At 43.7% G+C, this 23041-nt stretch overlaps 1 long non-coding RNA gene across 1 annotated transcript in view; it reads right to left on the bottom strand.

The window, feature by feature from the left end:
• The window catches only part of LOC106738093 (uncharacterized), a 30170-nt gene extending 7623 nt beyond the window's left edge, over window positions 1-22547 (bottom strand). Inside the window, exons 1-3 of the long non-coding RNA XR_009461808.1 lie at window positions 18382-22547; window positions 9077-9198; window positions 3-193 (exon numbers count right to left, since the gene is read on the bottom strand). This is a non-coding gene — a long non-coding RNA (uncharacterized LOC106738093). The remainder of the gene's footprint in view (window positions 1-2; window positions 194-9076; window positions 9199-18381) is intronic.
• Window positions 22548-23041: the final 494 nt, after the last annotated feature.

Raw genomic sequence — 23041 nt, 5'->3', positions numbered from 1 at the left:
ACAATGTGTATAAATTGACACCCTGTTTCAACTTTCTGACATCAGTTTTACAATGCTTGATCCAACATCACGCCATGCCAGTGAACCAGTTTGCTGTGTCGCCTATGTCCCTGGAGAACATCTGTCCAAACTTCCTTTGACACTGCCTTTAAGAAAGCAGACAAGACTCCAGAAAAACCTGCAGCCAAGACTCCTGAGAAGACACCAGCCAAGAAACCTTCAAAAAGTCCAGCAGAGTCACCTCAAAGAATTCTTTCCAAATCAATATGATTACTATTTACAATATTTACATTAATGTAACTATATTACTCATCTATAATTGACTGAGTACAAAATTCTGGGTTATTTTTCATGAAAATATGGTATTGGGCCTTGGTTCAAGAACCAATCCCCCATTTATAACATTGTTTCCTATGGGAAAATCAGTTCCAAGTTACATTTCAGCTTAAGACATGGTTTTCAGGAACCAATTGTTTTGTAAGTCCAAGGACTGCCTGTACACACACACCCACATATTCCCTCACCCCACACACCTATCCACCCCCCACAACCCTCCCCCCACATACACACACACCCTCCTCCGCATACCCACACACCCACAGCCTCCCACAAACCTATTCCCACCCCCACAGCTTACAAGAGTAAGACTTCATTTTAAAGCTATCACTTCTATGTACACTACACAAACACATGTAAATCAGGACAAAAATATTTTTTTAATCAAATTAATAAACATTGTAAATGTTTGCTTTTTAGAATATAATTTGGTATTTTATGGCAAAACTCCTCGCTGAAAGACGTATTTCTGGGGGCAAAGGGAGGAGCTTCTGGTGCCAAAGGTCAGGGGTTAGGGGATGGGACGTCCAGTCCCAAGATGGCAATCAGGGGGCAGGGCATCTGGCAAGGGGCGGTGCTACCTGTGTGGCCCTCGACAGCTTGCCAAAACTCAGTAAGTGGCCCTCTGCTCAAAATAATTGCCTGCCCCTGGGTTACACAGTGTTGCCAGGCTTTGCTACTTGTCTCAACATTTGGGGTTTTTTCTTGAAACCCCAGCTCTTGAAGGTAACTTTGGGCACATCTACACAAGACACTGACTGCACAGTAGCTGAAAAGTGTGTAATAGCACGTCACAGCACAAACAGTACTAATACACTACTGCGCAGTATTTTTAGCTTCTTCGCAGTAATGTCTTTTAGATGATGCTCGCTAGCACTACTGCACCAGCACTGTAATTCCAGTTACTGTGTATTTATTTAGTACCTGCTAATACAACTACTAAATAAATGTGCAGTAGCAACTGCACAGTAGTTTCTCATGTAGATGTGCCCTGTGAGATTCTCAGTTCTTGTTTGAATATGGACTTTTCAGCCCTCAGTTGAAAAGAAATGCTTGAAAATGTGACCCAACAGCATCCCAAAATGCTCAAAAAGTGAAAGGTACTTTTGTAAACAAACCTCATCATTTGTGGGGGCCTGACTTAATACTAGAATGTTTAGTGTTGCCAATACTGGATGAGTTGACAGATCAAAGCTTCCTCTCAAAATGGACACATCTGAACACCAGGTCTAGATTCAGATAGTTTTTTATTCAAGTCTGGAAGTAACTGAATCCATAACACTTGTTACGTTCTTCAGCCCCCAGCTGAAATCTGATCCCTGGTCCAAACAATTATGCCTCTTATCATGCCACATCTGTATGGAAAGAGGTGAAATTTTGCATGGGGAGCCCAAGATCATAATTCTGGACTCCCAGTGCACCAGCCAGTTGGGCTGGGCTGACACCCTGTAGGCTGGCCAGAGCTGGGGATCAGAGGCTCCTGGCAGAGGGAAACAAAGGGCATGGAGGGGCTCAGATCCCGGATGCCCAGCAACCCTGCCAGAGCTGCTGTGCACAACATGTGAAGTCTCCAGCAAGGAAAACCCTTTGCACCCTCCTCCCCTGCAGCCTTGGGCCAGGGCCAATAATCAGCCAATTGTCAGCCCTGGTCACACATTACATTTGGCACCATGCAAATCAACCATTGAAATGTTCTCCCTTATATGTGGAATGTTCTTATAGCTTGTCTGCAAATTTATGGCATCTTAAATCAGGTGCATGTGTAGCACCTTTGCTATTTATGCTGTGATTAACACATTAATTGCAGTATAAATGTGCCATGCACTGGGTCCTTAGAGAAATGAGAGCCATCTCTAGCAAAGAACAAAAACCCTGTTACAGGTGAGCAAGCTATATCTCAAACCGTATATCCGTTCTGAGTTAAATGGGTGCAATCATTATTTAAAAGTAAAACACAAATGTTCTAAATCCACATGAAGATGACCAAAATAAACCAGAGATCTCATTACCACTTTGTATCATAATATTCACGCCAATCTAAGTACTCCTGTCTTTCAGTAATGATATCACTTGACCAGTCCAGTAGCACCTCTTTAATTGTGCAGCAAAAAGAGAAGCAATCTACCAGATCATTAACTGTTACATGTCTTCACTTGCTGTAGACCAAAGGTGAGCAAAATATGGCCTGTGAACTAGATCTGGTGTGAGGCGCAGCTTGGGCCATGGCGCATGCAGTGGGTCCCGCTGCCCATGGGTGCACAGTGGGGCTGGGGCGGCATGGTGGCCGGACTCCATTTCCTGGTAGCCCTGGCTACAGCAGCTCCTTCCAGCTGCTGCTGCTACACCCAGCCCTGCTGCCCAGGCACCCTGGCCTCCCTGCAATAACCACCGGGGGCAGGACCTGAGTGGGCAAGGCACACAGCCAAGTGCCTGGGATGGGACTGCAAGCCAGCAGGGAGTGATATCCAGGAGCGAGATGGGCAGGTGAGGCTGGAGAGACCCTAGGATCTTGAGGGGGGGTGATCGCACAGGGCCGGGCAGAGCCATGATCCGCTGCCTGCATGCCTCCATGATAGGCATGGGTTCTGCAGGTAAGAGTGTGCAGAGAGCAGATCACGGCTCTGCCCCAACCCATGACCATCACAGAGGCACGCTGTCACTGCCCCATGATCCTGGGGTCTCCATGGAGACTGGCCAAGACCCATGAAGACAGTGTCCTCAGCCAGGCTGATGGGATGGGGCTGCAGGCCAGCAGGGAGTGGCATCTGGCAGTGAGACAGGTGGGTGAGGCCAGGCAGACCCTGGGATCTTGGGGCAGTGACACTGTGGGCCCAGGGAAGAGCCACAATCTGCTCCCTACACACCCCTGCCTGAGGAATTGGTGCCTGTCATAAGGGTATGCAGGTAGATCGTGGCTCTGCTCTGGCCCCAGCCCTGTGCTGTCACAGCCCTGTGACTCCACATCATGATCCTGGCCTCTCCCACCCATCTCACTCCTGGACACCATTCCCCACCTGCCAACAGCCCCATCCCACATAGGGAGTTTTCATGAGTTGTTGCCTGGAGGGGGGAGGTGCTGACCTGGCCGGCAACAGCTCAGCAGAACTCCCTTATGTGGGCGGCTGGCAGGCCCAAATACATTGCCCACCCCTGTTGTAGATAGTGAGGGCTGGGTTTGAGATCGCCAGCTATCCATCAGGACTAAATACCAGTAGCATAACACAATCACACTGAGGTAAGTGTATTCTTATCAAGATGTAGAGCTATCCAGAAATTAAAGTAATTAAAGTGTCCATTCAAAGCAGTTTTTTGTGAAGCCTGCTCAGATCTTCTCTCTTGCTTTCCAGTCCAAGACAGTCAGCTCTTCTTATGCAAACCATATGGTGGTTGCCAGGACTCTGTTTATGCAGATGCAGAGCAATTCCTTTTCTCATTTAGCCAATGCCACAGCAAATAACCCTCTTAATTAACTTCAGTTTCTTTTCCAGAACAAGGTTTACTTGAGTTCATACGGGAAGGAAGAAAACCAGGACACAGAAAGCAGTTTGAACGCTGAACACATCCCTCTAATCCCCTATGCAATTTTATGTTATGCCTCCAAAAAAAAAAATCTCTCCCTCCCTCTGTCCCCAAAGACAGGAAACAAGAATGCAATCACACAAGCTGAGGTGGGTGCCCAACCAATGCACACCCAACACAAAGGTCATTGGATGCAATACTGCTGAATCAATGTGTAACAGTATCATAGTTGCCAAGGGTTGTAGCGTTCTCCAATGGTGTTTTTGTTACACCAAGCGCTAGTTAATGAGCCCTTGTGCTTTCCATTCCAAAGTTCCTCCTGTCATTCTGAACCATCTGAGATAGTATCCTTCAGGTTCAGGGGGTTTGATGAAGCCTAAAAGCTAAGCTCTTATCCATACTGGCTGGAAAACTGATATATATTTTTCATTATGTGAGGAATACTTTCAAATGACCTTGACAAAAATTTTAAGGAGTTCTCATTTTTAAAAAGTGATGCCTTTAGTTAAATTCTTCTGTCCATCACAACTATATCAACCCTTTCTAACACAAATTTCATCTCCCAAAAACCAATGCCCTACAGTTTATACTAATAGTTTCCAACCTTGGGGTTGTGACCCCATTTGGGGTTGCAATGATAGAAAGTGGGGTCATGGAAACAATGGAGGGGGAAGATGAGATTTGGGGTTCAGTGCCACCACCGGGAGCCCCACGCCAGGTGCACCACCATGGTGAGGCACCCCCTGACCACCTGGCAGGAATGACAGGCACAACTCCATGCTGCTGCCAGGGGGTAGAAGGCCCCTCACCATGGTGGTGTGATGGGCATGTGGCTCCTAGTAGTGGCACCAAGCCTCCCTGGCCTCCCACAATGGGTCCTACCCGCTGGCCTGCAGAAGTCCTGGGGGCAAGGCAGCAGGGTGAAGACCCCCAAATCCACAGCAGGCACCCTGCAGTCACCTGTCATGGGCTCCACTCTGGCTGTGCCACCCACAGGGCAGTGGGAAGGGGGAATTGGGCTCCATGCTCCACTTTGGCCACAACAACTACCGCCTCCCATGGGTGGCATCTGGAGCTCAGGCACTGATGGGGAGGCAAGGGGCTGTGGCCCTGTCCCTAGTCCTGGCAGCTGGGGGCCCTCTCCAGCAGGGCTGGGGGGCTGTAGATTAGGAGTGAGGGGCCATGCTGAGGAAATGAGGTCATAAGTGGGGTCATGCTGAGAAAAAGGTTCGGAAGCACTGGCTTACCCTATCCCTTTTCTCTTCCCCATGCAATAGCCTATGTGCATACTAATGGACTTGATCTATTTCCTCAGGATAACTGCCTTAACTTCAATACCTCCTCTCTCTCTCTCTCTTTCTTTCACCCTACCTGATATGACTAGAGGTGGCTCTGAGACTTAAGATCAGCACCTGGAAGAGGTGTCAGGCTATGTGTGAGGAAAAGGAAATGGCAGCTATGGAACAAAAGCAGCAATTGATTAGAAGAGAAATCATTCCTGCCTTTCTCAAGTAATTTGTCCTAAAGTTTCAAGAAGGGCCATGGAATTGAAGGGAGGTGATTGGTTTTCAGAGTTTCTTCTGTTTGCCAAAGAGGGCAATTTGTATTTTAAATAGGCCTTTAGGGAAAAAGTATACCACATTAGTGGCTTAGGATACTGTAGAAAATTTCCTACTGTACTGCACTCAGACTCTAGATCCCACATGCTTCCCTTACTAGCTGCCCTGACCTGACACTTGACCTTTATCCTCCCTCTCAGGACACAGACACAAGTTATACTTGTTGCATGATCAGCCCCTTGAAAGTGCTCTACAGCAGCTCCTTGGCTGGATTGGCTCCAAAGCAGAGGTAGATCCTCCACTCTCCCAACCCAACAGCGAATGTCTGTTGGGTCAGAAGGGTCAGTCTGACTCATGACGCTTTACGTAAAGCACCACGAATTAGACCAGGGAGCTGCATATCTGTCAACGCCCTAAGTGTCAACCACCAAGTGATTCAAACTGTCCCCCAGCACCTTTTAAAAAGGCCAGAAAAGATTTGTACAAAAAATCATGTCAATTAAACTAGAAGACCAATACTTTTTCTGTAAATATATGAAAGTTTTTTGCACTATTCATCTTTTTTTACCATTCTGAAAAAAATCCATTAAGATTTTAAGGTTGCTGAAAATAGCAATATAGTTTTTGTGTAAATAGCATAAGCAAAGATGATTGAATGAAAAATCCTAGCTTCTAGTAGTGTGTTATGGAGTTGGAGGTTTATTACCCTACTTAGACAATTAAAGAAACCTGTTTTAGGATCATTGCTTATTTTGATCTAGCTTTCTCATGTCTAACCTACTGTAATCTTGACTTTACAAACAGTGTTGGATACTCTGGGTTTTAATTAACATCAAATATCAAAACAAGCACAGCAGAATATTTTCTAAAAACCAACAAAAAAAACCTTAAGGCCATTTTAAATGTTATTAACATTTACTTGCTTTAAAAAATTGCAAACTATATTAGACAGAATTCATTATGCAAAAGGATAGCTAGCATTTATAATGGGGCTCTAATTAAAGTGCATCACCACCCCCCTCCTCCTGGAGCATGTCTATAAATGGAAAGGTTTCTAAATTAGACTCTAGACATAGCCAATGTGACCACATTGGGTGACCCTTTGGTAAATTTCTAATCTAGGTCATCCTAAATTTACCATTTTGTCTGGTGCTTTCAAACTCCTTTGCATAGGACTGGCTTTAAGACGTTGGGAAGGCTCAGAGGAGTTTGGGAAGATTCCCAAATTTGACTAACCAATTCAAAACCAAGAAGACCTTTCAAGGAAAAGACCACCAGTCATTGCTGCTTTAAGAAGAGTGGGACTCAGATGTAAATACATAATCTGTACATAGTGGTCAACAAAAGTTTAAGGAACAGTTCCCCAGTTAATTTGAAGGCAGGACAACGACTAGCAACATTTGTATATTAAGTAAACTTGTCTGGGTGTACCACTGACCAACTGAGTTTCATAGATGCTGTGCTGCTAATACGGATTTCTATTAAGCTCAGGTTGTAGGGACCAATGGTTTTTCAAAGGAAAATCTAATTTCTACCAATATCATGGCTGTGAAACTCCAAACAACCACACAGGGCAGGTCAAAGAGGCGGGGAAATCCACATCCCAGGAAGCCCTCTTTTCTGAGCAAGCCAACCAAAAACTTAGCATAAGAGAATATTTTATTTAAGTTAACTTTGGCATCCTGAATTTTTCTGTACCAGGCCTCAGGTAAGGACAGCATCCTGAGACCACATTTGTTGATAGGACAGGGTTACCCACCAGATCAACAGGAGATGTAACATGCTTGTTCACTCTGCTGTGCCCCTCCCCTTGCGTCAATATAGCTGATCCCCAAACACTCTGCAGAGGTTAGTGCAACACCCTGAAATGGCTCCTCCTGTTTTAAAACCCTCACCTGCAGACTCTCAGAAGGCTCATATATTACCTACAGATTACCTAACATGTGTCAATGAAGTTATTAGGCAACTGGTGACACAAGAGTAGCTAAAGGAACAGAAGCACATAGATGAGAGTGTCTCATCACTTTTATGTCAAACAAAGAGCATATCAAAGACTAACTGCTGGTTCAATGATACTGGATGCCCATATAGATATGGCAGCAGCAGATTTCCTCTGATAACTGGCTAGAGCAACAGTGTTTCTCAGCAGCAGGCCAAAATAACCCAGCTCAGGTTCTAGGTGGGCCAGTGCTTCCAACCCATCCACTGCCACCACCACTTCTCACCACCCAGCCCTACCACTGAAAGGCTGCCGAAACCCCCCAGCTCAATAGGCTGTATCCAATGGCTCCACAGGCTGGATCTAGCCTATAGGCCATAGGTTGCCAACCTGTGTGTCACAAAGCCACCAGGACACTCAAGAGGATGCTCTGGCTCTCCTGACGATAGGTGAGGGGGAGGCTGTTTACAATGTTCTGGAGGGAGTGACAGTGAGGAGAGGTGGATGGGAGGTCCCCTATGGAGGGAGCTAGCTGGGACTGATGGGAGGCTGACCTCAGGAGATTTTCACAGAAATTTTATGGGGGCTCAGTGGTAGTCCAAAAGTACAGTAAAGGTTTTGTCAGTTTTGTTTTACCATATTCTGTTGTCAAAGCATGTGATCACTTTTTTTTTTCTGTGTAATAAAACCTTTTGTTTTTTCCTGTTGCTCAACTGAAGTGCCTATGGTAAATTGTGATTTCTGGGCAAGTTAACCTGGGCAAACCCATTTAGCAGGTGGAGTACCAGTAACCTTACATAAACCCAGGGTATATTTCCAGGAGCACCTACTGGCTAGAAGTTTCTTCCAGTCCTATCGAATGCAGGTCAGTGCTGTGACCCATGCCTTTGTAATCTTCATATTCTATTATTGTACTTAAAATAAAGCCTTAAAAACCCTCTTGATTGAATATGCAGCAGTTTCCTTGCTCAGCAACACATGCCACTGAACACACTGCCCCAGGGCTCCCCTCTTTGCTCTGACTGCCCACTGAACACACAGTTCAGTTCAGCATCTGTCCTCATATTCAAAGTTTTCCAAGGGATTGGCCCAGGTTATCAGAGAAATCAGGTCTCTCAAGACAACTACAGTTGATTAGGAGTGAAACTCTTTATCAACCTGGGGTTTCACAGGTACTCAGGTTATTCCTGCAAGTGTTCAGACCACAGGCCTTGCCACTTTTGGAAGTAAATGGATACCTTCATTCCTTCTGCATAGCTGCCTTTCAGGATGTCCTTCAAACACACAAATACACCTGCCCACACATTTGGGAAAAAAACTTTTAAAGATACCCTGTAATTCATTTTTTTGCTACTACTAGCTGTGAAAGCAATTAAGAGGAGAGAGAGAGAGATTTTTTACTGCTATATCTAAGAACATACCAGAAGTGCTTTCATGCCAAGCTGGAGGGACAGGAGGACCTAAACACATACCTTTATTTCTGGGTGGGTCACTAACTGTAGAAAATTTAAGGATTTCTTTTCAAAGTGCCATTTCATGTTTAACCTCATTTTCAATATTCAGTGTTTAATCTTTTACTCATATCCCAAAAGGGAGGAGAAGACAAGTACTTTAAATAAAGGACTTTAAAAGGAGAGATGAGAAAGACAGTTATACAGGGCCTGGGACATTTTAGAGCTAAAATGCTGACTGTTATCTTGGGTGGTTCTCAAATAGTACTTACGCAAGCTGGGAACTGGCTCACGACTGCCAGTACTCCTTTAACTTCTGACCTTTCCTGGACGTCAGATGGGAATGATTTTTAGTCTATCCGGTCTGGACTGAATTTGATCCTGAGCACTAGGACTGAAAAAATAAGTTTATTCCCTTAAAAGCTCTACATACTGCATGCTTAAAATTTAATGCTCAGCCCTTAGAGCTATATTCCTAGCTCAGAGCTGGTAAGAACCAACATGTTTTCTCTTTAATCCTTTCCAAAGACACATTCCATAAATCGTTAGCACCCTTGCCAACCACTCAGTCTCTTAGCAAGCCCACATACCAGCTTTAAAGCAAGCCCCTCTAAAACCAATGCAACAGTCCTGTGGGTTGTTTATATTATTTCCAGATTCATGTAGCTGCAGGCTTCTTTTTAAAGTTGCAAATGATAAGTCATCTCTTTGTTGCCAGTACTTTTTTTTCTTTGTTTAAACATTGTTCACGGATGCATTTAGTGAAAAACAGACTGCACTAGCTGTACATGCTGTAGCGACAGCAGTACAGTATGCATTTTCAGGAAAAAAAATCCTTTCTTCGACAAGTCAGTCCATTAATAACTCCAACATAAATACTGCTGCTTAGAAACAAATGCAAGCACAGGGATACACACAATCTGTTACATTTGCACAGCAATTTTCATTTCAAAGGATACCAAGGATACACGCTAGTTAAAGCTCACTCATGAGCTGGCCTATTACACCATGTAGGAGTGTGAGAAATCTCCTTATTCCCTTATGCAAGCTACGGCAGAGAAGAACAAGTGCCAGTACCCCACCTTCTGAGCAGGTGGGCAGCAGCAGGGATTGAATGGAGCAACAACTGCTACCTTATCAAATCCCTAATACAGCTGAAATAGCGTGATACTGAAAACAGAGACTGAACTGTGACAGTAGTTCCTTACTCTTGGCACGCTGCCCAGTGCCAGTCTGCCTGCAAGAGATTATTTCACCCACCATTAAAATGCTACCACCTCATGGAGACAGCATGGTAGCGGTCAACAGCATGGTGCAGCAACAAGCCACTGTTTAGAAAATTAAAGATGTTACCCAGAAGGAAATATTCTAGAAGTTTTAGCCCCTTCGAGCCTTAAAAATAATAAACTAGGGCTGTATGAATTCTTTAGCTAAGTTAAACTGCAAAAGTATTTATTAGGAAGAGGTTTGCTGAACACATAATTTGACCCCAGAAACTCTTCTCAATCTAAATTTTGACATTCCCTTGTCTGATCTTTAATGCTCAAGTTGGTGCTTAAACATACATTAGTAACCCAGACAAAAATTGAACAACACTAAATTTATCTGCTTCTGATCACTGGGAAGTATCAGGGGTGAGATATTACATTTCAAGGAAAGGACTGAACAGGCAATATATAAACAGTAAACAAGTTCTTTCATTCCCAAAAGGGCACAATATCCCCAACTGCACAGGGCAAATAACACAGGGGAGGAAAAAAAAACTCTTACATCCAAAATGTGTTGGTGAGAAGAGTGTTTTGCAAGATACAGAATACACAGGGGCAATACAATAAAACTGAAAAGGAAATTAGCAGAAAAAATGACAGGCAATGCCATAAAAGGGAAGTGCATAACAAGCGTGAACTGTTGAAGCAAAAATGTTTAAATGGAACAGAACACTTCATGACCACACTCTAAACTCACCACATTGTAACAAACACTTGAAAGTCTCTCCTTTAAGAAACGCTTGCGCGCTTATTTAGCAATACAATCTTCCCTGAGTTGTCCTCCAGGTATCCCAGTGTGCATTTCTCTCCCTCCCCCCCTCCCCCCAGGGTGGGACAGTCTATGACTGCTAGGCTCCACTGCTCCAGCTGGTTCACAGACCAAACCCCTCCCCTAGACAGTCCAGCCCCTCTCCACAGCCCCAGGGGTGTGCAGCTGTTAACCACCTCGACCCTAAGCACGCAGAGGGAAATCCACCTGCCAGTGCCCTGTGGGGCACATCAAAGCCAGCACCTGCAGCTCCATGCCTGGGGCTGCAGGCACAGGGCACTAAAGTGCAGCAGGGTGCAGGGGAATCAGGGGAAAGTTTACCTGCCCCTCCTTGGCACTTCAGAGCCTCATGCCTGCAGCCCCAGTGGGTACTGGGTTCAGCTGCTCTAGGGGAAGAGGGGAAAGCTCCCCCCTGATTTAGAGAGCTGGCCATGATGGCAGGGCCTCCCATAGCCAGAGCCCCAGTCATGTCCTGGGAACTCCACCAATGCAGCCAGGACTGGGGCTGTGGCCACAGTGGTGGGACTTCCCATGATGACAAACACAGCAGCTGCCACCAGCCCTCCCCCTGCCACAATCAGAGACTAGCCTGACCTGGCCTTCACTGGGAACAGAGCCCCCAGACCCCACACAGCAGCACCTAACCCTACCTTGCCAGCACCCACTCCACAAGCACCCTGTCTGTGCTGGAACTGAGTTCCTCCAGAGGGTTAAGGATCCACTGGGCTGGTAGAGGGGAAGTTGATGGGCTTAACAAGACAGGACACCTTCTATAGGTCTGCTGTCTAATAGCCTGGGAGTAGAGAGGGAGTGTTATGAGGTGAGGAGATAGTCCCCTGGGGCCACCAACTAATCAACCCTAACCTGTTCCCTGGGCTGCTGTCACCTATTTCCAGGCAGACTGTGCAGCATGCAAAGCATACAAGGGATGCATGCACTAGGACCTCCTGGTTGGGTACCATTGGCACTGCAGTCTGGCTGTGGAGCAGACAGCTAACAACCTGAATGCCTGTACACAGTTTTATCAGTAGGGTTTTCAACCACCTAAACTGAACTGCTTATTTCCACCTGTTCATCTGAATGCTTGCCCACTGACACTTCAAATAGGTTCATTTTGAATTGGGAATTTGAAACACAACCGCGGAAAACACTGACTCAAACCACTGCAAAGTGACACCACTAAGCTACTCTCAAATTTGGGTACCACAGGACCAGATCAACTCTCACTCACGCCAGTTTTACATTGGTGAGGCTTTCAGCCTTCAGTGGAGCATCTTATGATTTATACAGAGCAGAGTCTAGACTTATAACTGTAAGTCTACATCTCTAGCTAAAGTAAAGCAGTGTCATTCAGCTAAAACAATGTCTTCATTGCTGCTGTGTAGCTGTATAAGTATCAAACCTATCCTTTGAAACAGGGAGGAATTGGTGCTGACAACTCAGAACAGAACTTGGAGACCTGACAGTTTCTTTCAGTAGATTGTGCTTGGCTTTTTGTGGATAAACTCTATACACAAGCTCAGCTGCCAGCCTATAGGTCCATGTTCTGACCATGAAACAGTTACACATACATGACTTTTATTTTAACAAGCCAGTCAACTGTATAATGAAACTTGTGGATAAATCGGAACCTTAGAACAAGAAGATTCCAGGTGAAAACAGAGGAATTTGTGCACATTGAAAAAGTTACAGCAGCAAAATACTAAAAATCTGTTTTCTAGTTTCCTGAATTCTGTCAAAACTGGTATTTACCCATCTTTTTACCCCAGAACAAAGCAGTGACAGCCAACGCCAGGCAAAAGAAGCTATGTCAGGGTAATGGCCAGTATCCTGGAAGTACAAAAGGAAAGAATGAAAGCACATTTACTTGTTATGTAATATTCTTCAAGGCCCTGATTCAGCAAAGTACTTAAGTGCATTCTTAGGCACTTTGTGGCACCTTTTAAAGAGCCACATACTTGCTTCCTCCAAGGATCTACTAGACTAGTCTGACACCAGACACCCTAGGGTAAAGGAAGAAGCTGCATAGTTTTCTGCATGGAAATAAGCATACATGAAAAAGCCTTATGAAACTAAAGCTCCCCACTCCCAGTGCCTGGAGCTGAGCACTGGAACGCATTCTGGATAAGCTACTAGCTGGAATAAAGCTATTCCCCTTTCATTTACCTTAAATGGTGTGTCTGACTCTTTATTTGGGGGACGTGCCTTAGTTACTTACTGAATGTTTATCTAAACATTAATCATGTGATTAAAATAACCATGTTATAAATCTCAATAAATCAAGGGTCCTGATCCTGGTCTCTCACACACTGATGTAAATGCAGAGCTAAAAGGGATCAGAGCCTAGCCCAGGACATGCATTTATCTCTTGTACAAGTATGTCCATCAATCACACCTCAGTCTGCTCTTGTTAATAGATGCTGGACACAGAGTGCAAAAGCTGTCAGCCCGTAGGAAGGCTATATGAAATATTATTAAGCTGCAATGGGTAGCAAAGTCAGGAAGGAGGAGAGTATTGTAGCTAACATACTGTGGTAGGCCAGGGCTGAACTAGGTTCACAAGGCCCAAGCCTTCCACTGTACAGACATCAGTGCAACTATGCACAGGTCACTGCCCAAAATGGGGAAAGTAATACACCCCCCACCACCACCTTCCACACACCCCTTCTCTATTCATAGGGAAACCTCCTTGGCTCAGCACCAATGTCTAAACTACATATACATACAACATGTACCATAATAAGGTCCTAGTCTCAGTTGGGGCTCGCTGGTGCCAGTGTAATAAAAATGCAAATATTCACACAAAAAATATAGAAAAGGCTCCCACAGAGGCACTGAATTCTATGGTTTGTACATTTAACAGTATACTTCATTGCCAACTGTACAAAGTAAAGATTGCTACATGGAGGATTAATGATAGCCTGCTTTAATTGAACTACATTTTGATCCAGCTTCTTCATTCTAGCTTGTATTTCAGCTTTTCTCTAGTGACATGACCCAACCTAAAATAAAACTGTCAAGGCTGCTAGCCATTTTATAGCAAGGCAACAGGGCATGAACACCCACTGCCTGCTTTATTTAATTGGAATTCTCAAATGGATGGTTGGTTGTTTTTTAATGCATCTCCCTTCTACTGTTCCTAAAGTATTGTTCTGAGCACAATGAATTGTTGGAAGCAGAGGGAAGGGGTTGAGATGCTGAATGGAAATATTAACTGAGAGCTTTATAATAGCAACACATGACAGAGGGAACCAGGATTTGCTTTTACAATCTACTGAGAGCTACTGAGATAGACATTAGAATACATTAAATCTGTATCTCTTGTATTTATTTTTCACAGGCAAGAACACTACATTTATCCCATTCAGTACATTTCATCTTATCTCTCTCTCTCTCTCTCTCTCTCTCTCTCTCTCTCTCTCACACACACACACACACACACACACACACACACACACACACACACACACACAGTTTGCCCAATTCTCACTTAATGCTTACCGATAATAGGCAATACAAAATGTGCTTTTCGTCTCCTCACAGAGCTTTCAAAGGACAGAGATTTCTATTAATTGTTACTATGCTTAGGATTCCCAAGAGTAAACCAAAAACTCATTGGGCCAAGCACTCCATCAATTTGAAATAATAACAACAATCTACCCCCCACCATCTAAAAGACTTGCAGCATGTAGCAAGAGAACAAGAACTGAAATCAAACCCATCACCTATATATCATACTACTGCATACAAATACCTCCCAGACCGCTAGGAACACAAGAAAATATACATTACCTTTTCTAACCAAGTTGCATGTGTGCAGTAAGCACAGTGGATGCGACACTGAGAATGACTGTGGCCATCACCGGGAAGCCTAGAGCATCGAGTAATTTATATATGCTACAGTGGTCTAGCCAGCTCTGCAATGTCAAATAACCAGCGAGTCCAGCCACTTAAAGCAAGCAACACTGTCCCACTACCTACAGTGTACTGGGGCTCTTACAAAGTATTTCTCAGAGTGCACTGCACTGGGCTTTTAGATTATATAAACTAATCAAAAAACAAGGAGAAAGTTTAAAAAGGTGATGATTGTGGAGGAAAGCTGGACATAGCAAATAGTTCTTCCCTTATGCTAAAGAGGAACACTCGGTAGAACAGGGGCTGTCAGCCAACAGCCTACAAGCTGGATCTGGCCTGCAAAGCTATTTGATCCAGCCCACAGACCTGGGGCTTTAGCAGCAGTCAATAGTGGGGGGCTTCAGCAGCAGGCACTCTCCCCCTGCCATCACCCACTGAAGAAGAAGCACCAGCTGTGGCAGCTCCTGCTATGCTACCAGAGAACAGCAGGGCAGCTAGGGGCTAGCTAGCACCTTTTCCCCACCCATCTGCCTCTGACCCAAGCCGGATCATTGCAGCCTGGAAAAGGGTGATGCTGCAATAGAAGATATACAGACTGAGAGTCCTCAGCAAAGGTCTTTCCTCCCTCTCTCCTTCATGCAGTCAGTTGGGATGAGCTCACATATGCACAGAAATGGGGTCATGCATGTAACAAGCCAAAACACAGGCCTCTCAGCACATAACATCACCCCCTATGCAAGCTCAGTAAGGCTTGTTCCCATGGCAGCGCCACCCACTGGTGATGAAACAGTTAAACATCTGCTGTATTTGGGACAATAAATCCATCCAGTCTCTCTCCATCTCCCCAAATTACAGGAACAAGCACTTTAAACTCAGCAGTACATTTGAACAGTTTTGCATTGCTAGAGAATACCAGTGACTCTCACATACACACATGGGCAGTTGTCTATTTGCAACTGACCTGAACTGTCCAAACAAAGCAGAGCCACTTCTTCCCTCAGGGAACACACGTCAGGGTTTAACAAAAGGCATTTAGAAATAATCTAAGCACAAAAGACAGTCAGCTTCCAGCCACTGGCTCATCTAACACTACACACACCGTCTGGATCAGATCATTTTCCTCAGAACTGCGTTCCTTATTCAAACGCAAAACAAAACTGTTCACCTAACCAATTGCTTTTTTTGCCCCCTCTTGCAGAGACTACCATAAAATTCACTTACTTGCAGTAACTTTCCTCTCAACCTCAGCGCTCTGCCCTTCATAAGACTCGCCTGATTCACCCATCAGCTCCCCCACAGCTGAATCTAAAACTTGAAACAAGGCTGGACTTTAAAGGAGTAGAGATAGGCTCTAAAACCTTGCCTGCCCAGGGTGATCTACAGGCTAGGCCCTCATCAGGACACCATATTTCCTTCTTTTTAGAGCAGCTGCCTTTCTTGACCATTACCTCTACTAGCCTCTGGGATCTGTTGCAACCTCTGCCTCTTGACCTCTCCTTCCAAACCATTATTTCCCTTGGTCTGCAGATCACTCTGACACTCCCACAAACACTTCTCCCTGTGTTCTTCATTCCCCGGGGGACACGCCATCTTCCCACACATAGAGCACTCACACCATCTCTTCCTCCCCAGCACTTGTTTCCAGGCCAACTACCCCTTGAGTTAACACTGTGCCTAGAAGTAGTCACACCTTGAGTATGGGATTCCCACATCCCAAACAGGGCCCAAAGACATCCTTTTCTTGCTGAGATTTATGGGCCTCCTGTGATTGGGCCTTGTCCTGGACTGCCTACAATAACTCCTACAACCTCTGTGGACCCTAAGGAAATCACAGGAGGACAGATTGGGTGCATCCCCATGAGCATGCACATGCAGTTTGGAGCACCGCAAACTACACACACTACACACATATGTGGCTCTGCTAATTTGCAGTACAGCAGGGTGTTTTGGACATCAGGAGATCCAGCTTCCCCTACCCTTCCTGGGGCACTTTGTTGCATGCCAGAGCATGCATGCAGAGGCATACCAGAGGACAAATGGCAGTGGCACAAATATGTTCTGCTGCTATTTGTCCCACAGGGAACACACGCCCCTGCATGTGCGTGCTCATGGAGACAGCCCATTGGGTCTACTATTAGTTCACCAGATACTCCAGTATCTCCTCCATTATCTTCTACACAGGAGTAGGTCTCTTGATACTAACAGAGGTATAGCAGAGCAGGCCCATGCCTGGAGCAGCCACAACATGAAAGCAGTACCAGCTGCTGCTACTTTTTGGCTGGTACACAAAGGTGGCACATGGCATTGTTGCCCCAGTTGCTCCCCTGCTCCAATTTTGCTACTGGTTACTAAGAGGGGAAAAAATTTTTAAAATTCCACCAGACAAAGCCTGTTAACTATCCTTTCTATCACTAGCTTTTCTGTAGTTGCTTTTGTGTTCTCTCATCTACTGTGGCACCATTTTCCATTCACCTGTCCACATTTTTCATCAGTTGTATGCTACTGACCATTCCCAGCTGAGGAAACGATTGAAACCACACCCAAACTCAGAATTAGGCCCCAGTTTGTTAACAACACAAAATGAAACAGGGCTTCCTGGTCTCAGACTGCCTGGCTTGTGAGAGGTCAGACCACCCTGTCATACCAACATTTTTCTTACAGGTGAAAAACAGTATCATTTTTTATATTCAACCATCCAGCTTTAGGGATGGCTTCAGCTCTTAAAAATAATTTCTGGACTGAAACCAAGTAGAAGTTTCAGCTTAAAACCATCAATTGCTGAGAAGCTGAGAACGGATGCTTCGAATGAAATTGCCGTAGCAAGCTTAACATAGTGATATATGGACCAGCATTCAGCCTGCCATGGAGACAGCAAACAGAAGATAGAATGCATTAATTCTATGAATAAATAGGCTGAAAAACAGGTGCAGTACCTACTTGTGCTCATTAAAAATCCCTTAGCCCTTTGTTTCAAGAGTTAGCCGTGGTATTCCAGCCAAATTATGGGTAATTACATTTCTGCCTACGTAAGAATATCTATTGTTGTTCCAACAGGAAAAATTATTCTTCACTTCCCCTCTTAAAGTCTATTGTGTAGGGCAATTGGTACGGTTAATGTCATGCTGCCTTTCACCCAAGAGGTGAATAAATGATCCCTATATATGGTCTGAAAATGCCTCAGGAACTTTTAGGATGAAAGGGCCTGCCATTATGCTAGTGTAGTATATTGCTAGATGACTAAAGCTAGGGAAGGAGGGGTCTTATGGCAAAATAAAATCATGAGATTGCCCAAGTTTTGCCAAAAAAGTTCAATATTTCCTTCAGATATTTTTCAGATTTTTCATTCATTCTACAAATTTTATAACCAGCTTGTAAAAAAAATCAAATCCCTTTCTCGAGTGATTTCTGGAAAGGAAAAAGAAGAGGAACAGGATTGGGACTCCCTTTCTTGGTACTGTAATGAGAAAACACATTCATTTATTTTCCACTTTCCACCCCATTCCTTCTCCTTCATACCCATATACCATCCCCCCAAATGCTGTGGAAGGCACTTGGACTATACCATATTCTAAAGCTAGCCCTGTATGTCTCCTCCCACTTAACTGCAGTGTACATGGCAGAAGCCGGAAAAGGCAGGGTTGATTTGAATGCTAGCTCTCAAGAGCTATCCAAGGCCTGTACTCACCGGTCTGCCCTTGATTGTGGCTAGGTACAGCATGGAGTTGTGCCTCTTATTTTTTCTTGAAGAAACGAAACAATTTCAAGCTATTTGACTGCTGCTCAGGAAGCCAAAGGAAGGGCGATACCGCCTCTGGACAGGTTCCCCACTGGAGTCAGGCAAAAGATGCTCACAGTTTTCAGCAGAATATGGAACAGGCCCCAGGGAAGAAAAGATTAAAGAAAATCAGAGAAAAGGGAATAAGGGCTCCTCTCCCACCATATATATTTCTAAACATTAATAAAAGACTGAAAGTGAAGAAATACAGAAGAGGAAAAAATTAAAGGAAACTAACTGGTGGATAGAGAGAATAAAGGAAATCTTAGAAAAGGATGGGGTCTAAGGAAGTCTGGAGACAGAGAGAGACAAGCAAGAATCATAATATAAACAGAGGAACTGGAAAGAGAAAGAGGCAGAGAAATATAAGATGGCAGACAGCAAATGAGAACCAGAAACATGACCAAGATTAGAATACATTTTTATTATATTTGGCATTAATAACTTAAGTCCCTCTAAGTGTGGTTAAGATGTAGAAGGAATCTCTATACTGCTCACTTGTATATTAATTTAATAAAAAAGAAATATTTAATACTGAGAATATGACGCCTCTTTTATGCCAGCCAGCTGCTGAGCCAGTATGGGGTGTTTTTTTCCTAATTCCTAGGACTCAACACAGTGGAAGAAATTCTTTCTTCATATTTTGAAAGGAAATGGGAAATGAAATTCTCCTTCTCCTAACCCAAAGGTTTTTATCCAATGCACTGGCCAGAAGGGACTGACATTCTCCTACCTAGTACAATTGGAACAGTAGATGAAACTAGTCTGAGCATACAACTCACTTGAAAAATGACAAGTTTGACAGAAAAATTTTGTGGGATTTGAGCTTGCAGTGCTCTTTGCACGCAGCCCCAGTTCATTTTTAAAAAGAGATAAACTAACTCCCCCTGCTGGACACACATGCACATATACTTCATCTAGACAAGATTCATCTGAGGGATGAAAACAGATCTAGGCTCTTTCTTTCAAGTGGTGACTCTGAAATTGCTTGTGGGTCCAGAGATTTAGAAGTAACCCCAGCTGAACAGGATTAGCAGGCATGTGAGAAAATCCGAGATGCAAGATACATTAAATATGTTACACTGTGCCACAATTTATCGCACAGCTAGTCCTTGTGTGTGTGTGTGTGTCTAGGCACGCAGAGAATGGAAAGTTTTTAAAAGTAATAAAAATGAGGGGGAGGGGAGAAGTTTCAGGGTAATTTTTTTTACCAGCTCTAATATACTTTGAGCCATCAGGGCTAAGGGATCTTTTTGCTTTTGGAAAGCTATCCATCTTTTCTTCCTAATGGGTATAGCCTGTGTTTCTAACCTTGGAAGGCTCTGAGTAGTGCAAAATCACATGAAGTCACAATATGATGACCACTAAAATGGTCCTGTGTAGTCTTCTAGAGTGGGCATGATGAAAAGATGTCCAGTTTTCCAGCATTCCCAGCACTTAATATAGAACCATACATCCAGACTCCTGCTGAAAGAGAAGAAGCGAAAGAAGCTTATGAGTACTGCAGAGAGAGAGGGGAAGCAGGAAAAAAACAAGGAAGAGAAAGCCAGCTGGGGAAGGAGAAGAGGGATGGCAAAGCAGGACCAGACTTTTTATAAATGAAGCTGTTGGTGTCACAATCACTCCACACGTGAGACTTTGCATGCTGCCAATTAAAGAACTCCAGTTGACCAGATTATAGCCACAAACAGTTGTCTGCCAACTATGCTATGCATCAGCACAGAACAAACACATGCACACACTTTCACAGAGATCCACACAACAGCAACAAAATCTTATGGGAGCACGGCTTCTCTCCATTTAAAGGAAAAGAACAAAAGCCTGTTGAGAAAGGCAGCACTTCCTCCTATGTAATTCTTTGGAAGACTGGTTTTACAGGACCTTTAAAGAAAGGCATTGTCATCCATCCCTCTTACTGAAAAGCCAGTGTCTTCACAAAATGAAGGTGTGATTGTGGATTTAATCCAGCTAGCACAAGTATCCATAGCAGTAAAGATGTGGTGCCAGGGTCCTTAATGCAAAAGCTACAGGAATCCTGTTAGGGGCTGGTTCCCGGCCCATGCTGCTATGTCTTCTTTGCAATATTTAGAGTTCTGTGGAGTCATGTCAAGGATGAAAGTGGCCTAGTGTGTATTAAAAAGCAGGTTTTTTCTCTCATAATGTTTGCTTATTCTGCCTCGCTCCCAAATTAATGCTCTGAATGGTTTGCATTTCAAGATTCAGCAAATAAATTCTGGACCTCATCCCTCTCTCTCTCTTCTAGATCTCTGATGAGTATGTTATATTGCTGAGTCCTGTTCAGTAGCTGAACATAGTATTGACAAAGGCAGGGCTTAGAGGATAATGATGACTTTCAAGTCGTTGTGCTGATGCAGAAATTTCATAATTTGCTCAATCCCGTCTTTTAATTTCAGTGCCAAGACTTGATGCCACATAAAATGAAAAGTCTAGGGTTATTTTCAAAACCAAACACACAGAAATGCAATACAAAATATGGTTGAAAATAAAAGGGTAAAAGCAAGCAAATAAAGTATGTGTTATTTATACTGATTGCTTTCTGCCAATCCATATGAAGGTTTCATTATCACCACAGCCCCTGAAGGATCTGGAGTGGATCTTGAAAATAACAGAGACAAGGGCTTAAAAATGCAGTTCAAAATGTAATTATGGTTACAATTTAAAATAAACTGAAAAGCTAACCACAATAACATGCCATTAATATTTCTACTTTTCTACTGTTCCCAAGTATCCTTGGTAGGATTGCATTTTTTATTGTACTGAAACAAACAAACAAAATCAATTAAAATGCATAGTCGGCTCAATACTTTAGAATCAATCCACAAAACAAAAACCAGAAATGTGACCACCTCCAACAGATTTTGAGGAGTCATGGTCTCATATGTTAGCTCCTGAGTTCTACAATGAGAAAAATGATGGGATACTTTTAAACATACTAACTTTAAGGTTTGCTTCTTCTTGACTTTCCAAGTGCTCTCTGCTCTGCTTGTTTTATGGCTATTTCTATAGTGTTAATTGCTATAAAAGAAACTGTTGGACAGAGCTTTGAGACAGACGTAAAACCTTTCATGGCCCTCTCCTTTGTCATGTGACCAAGGCCAGGAAATGAAGTACAGTCTCTTATGAACACTCCTACAGCCACAACATGCTATCTAAGCTGTTCACACACATCAATTAATTTAGACTTAATAATTCTATGGGTGAGGGAAGAGTTATTGCACCTTTTAATTTGGAGAAAATTTGGATGCATAATGTGTGGTTGGCAACAGTCCCAAAACCCTGAATCAACTCTGGCAATATTTGGGTCTGAATTAAAGCTTGGTAGGAAGGACCCATCCCTAATTGGGGCAGTTGCCAAGTGCATATATGTATCTGTGTTTATGTTGGACTAGGTTGTAATAGAGGGATCGGTGTCAAGCTGCTTGGGAATTTTCCATGAGTATAATTCAGTGATTCTCAACCAGGGTGATGCAAGATCCTTTTAAGGCTGCCACAGGGTGCCATGAAGTATTAGCGTTGTTACATGTACAAACGCATACACATAATTCATAAGGTAAGCCCAGAGATTTCAAATAGGAAATTCAGTGTCAGAACCATTCCGACCTGTTGTTGCATTTCTGATTTCCTTGCAACAGAACAATTGCTCTACTATTTTTTCATAGTTAGGCAATGACTAGTCGAGCAATGAGTGAAAGCTAAGAGCTGGCATTTTACAAGGGGTTCTTGAGTCTAATGAGAGGTGCCTTGACTCAAGGATCCCTTGGAAAATGGGTTTTAAAACGATGGCTTTTAAGTGGGTTTTTAACCAGAGCTGAAATGCTGGTCTTGGTATGTTGTTTCTCTCCCCTAAAAGGCCTTGTTATTTTCAGTCTCATCGCAGGAAGCTATCTAAGCCATTCACACGCATAAATTATCTTAGCCTTATTTCTATGGGTGAGGAAAGAGTTATTGAACCCTTTAATTTGGGAAAAGTTCAGATGCATAATGAGAAGTTGGCAACAGTCCCAAAACTTTCGTTTTCATTGCAGGTAGCAAGTAAAATAGATAAATTATTTCCTGGAGCCAGCAAAGGGATGAGAAGCCTGGCACTCCACCTTCTTGCTTCTCTCCCAATGGCAGCTGTAGGGGAGAAATCCAGGCTATGTATGGATCAAGTGGTGAGGTGGACACTCAGCCTCCCTGCATCTCCCAAGGTCAGCTGTGGCTTTCTTTCTGCATACCTAGAAAGCACTGGTTAATTCTGCTTTCTCCAGCTGAACAGGAAGGAAGCTATTTTTATTATTTTCCCAAAAGAAAATCAAAATATTTGGGGAGAAAATAATTTTTTCCCCAAATATAAACTTTCTGAAATTTTTTTTTTTTTTTGGCTGAAAAGGTATACCAGGGGTTTTTAATTATTTGGGGGGAAACCCCTTTTCAGAAAGTTTATATTTGGGAGGAAAAGTGTTTTCTTTTGGGAAAATCATAAAAATAGCTTCCTTCCTGCTAGAGAAAGCAGAATGAACCAGTGACTTCTAGGTATGCAGAAAGAAAGCCACAGCTGACCTTGGGA

Source organism: Alligator mississippiensis, chromosome 4 (genome assembly GCF_030867095.1).
Source record: "Alligator mississippiensis isolate rAllMis1 chromosome 4, rAllMis1, whole genome shotgun sequence".
Classification (NCBI taxonomy): domain Eukaryota; kingdom Metazoa; phylum Chordata; order Crocodylia; family Alligatoridae; genus Alligator; species Alligator mississippiensis.
The sequence above is the reverse complement of the archived record's forward strand: the minus strand, read 5'-3'. Positions and strand labels throughout refer to the sequence as shown.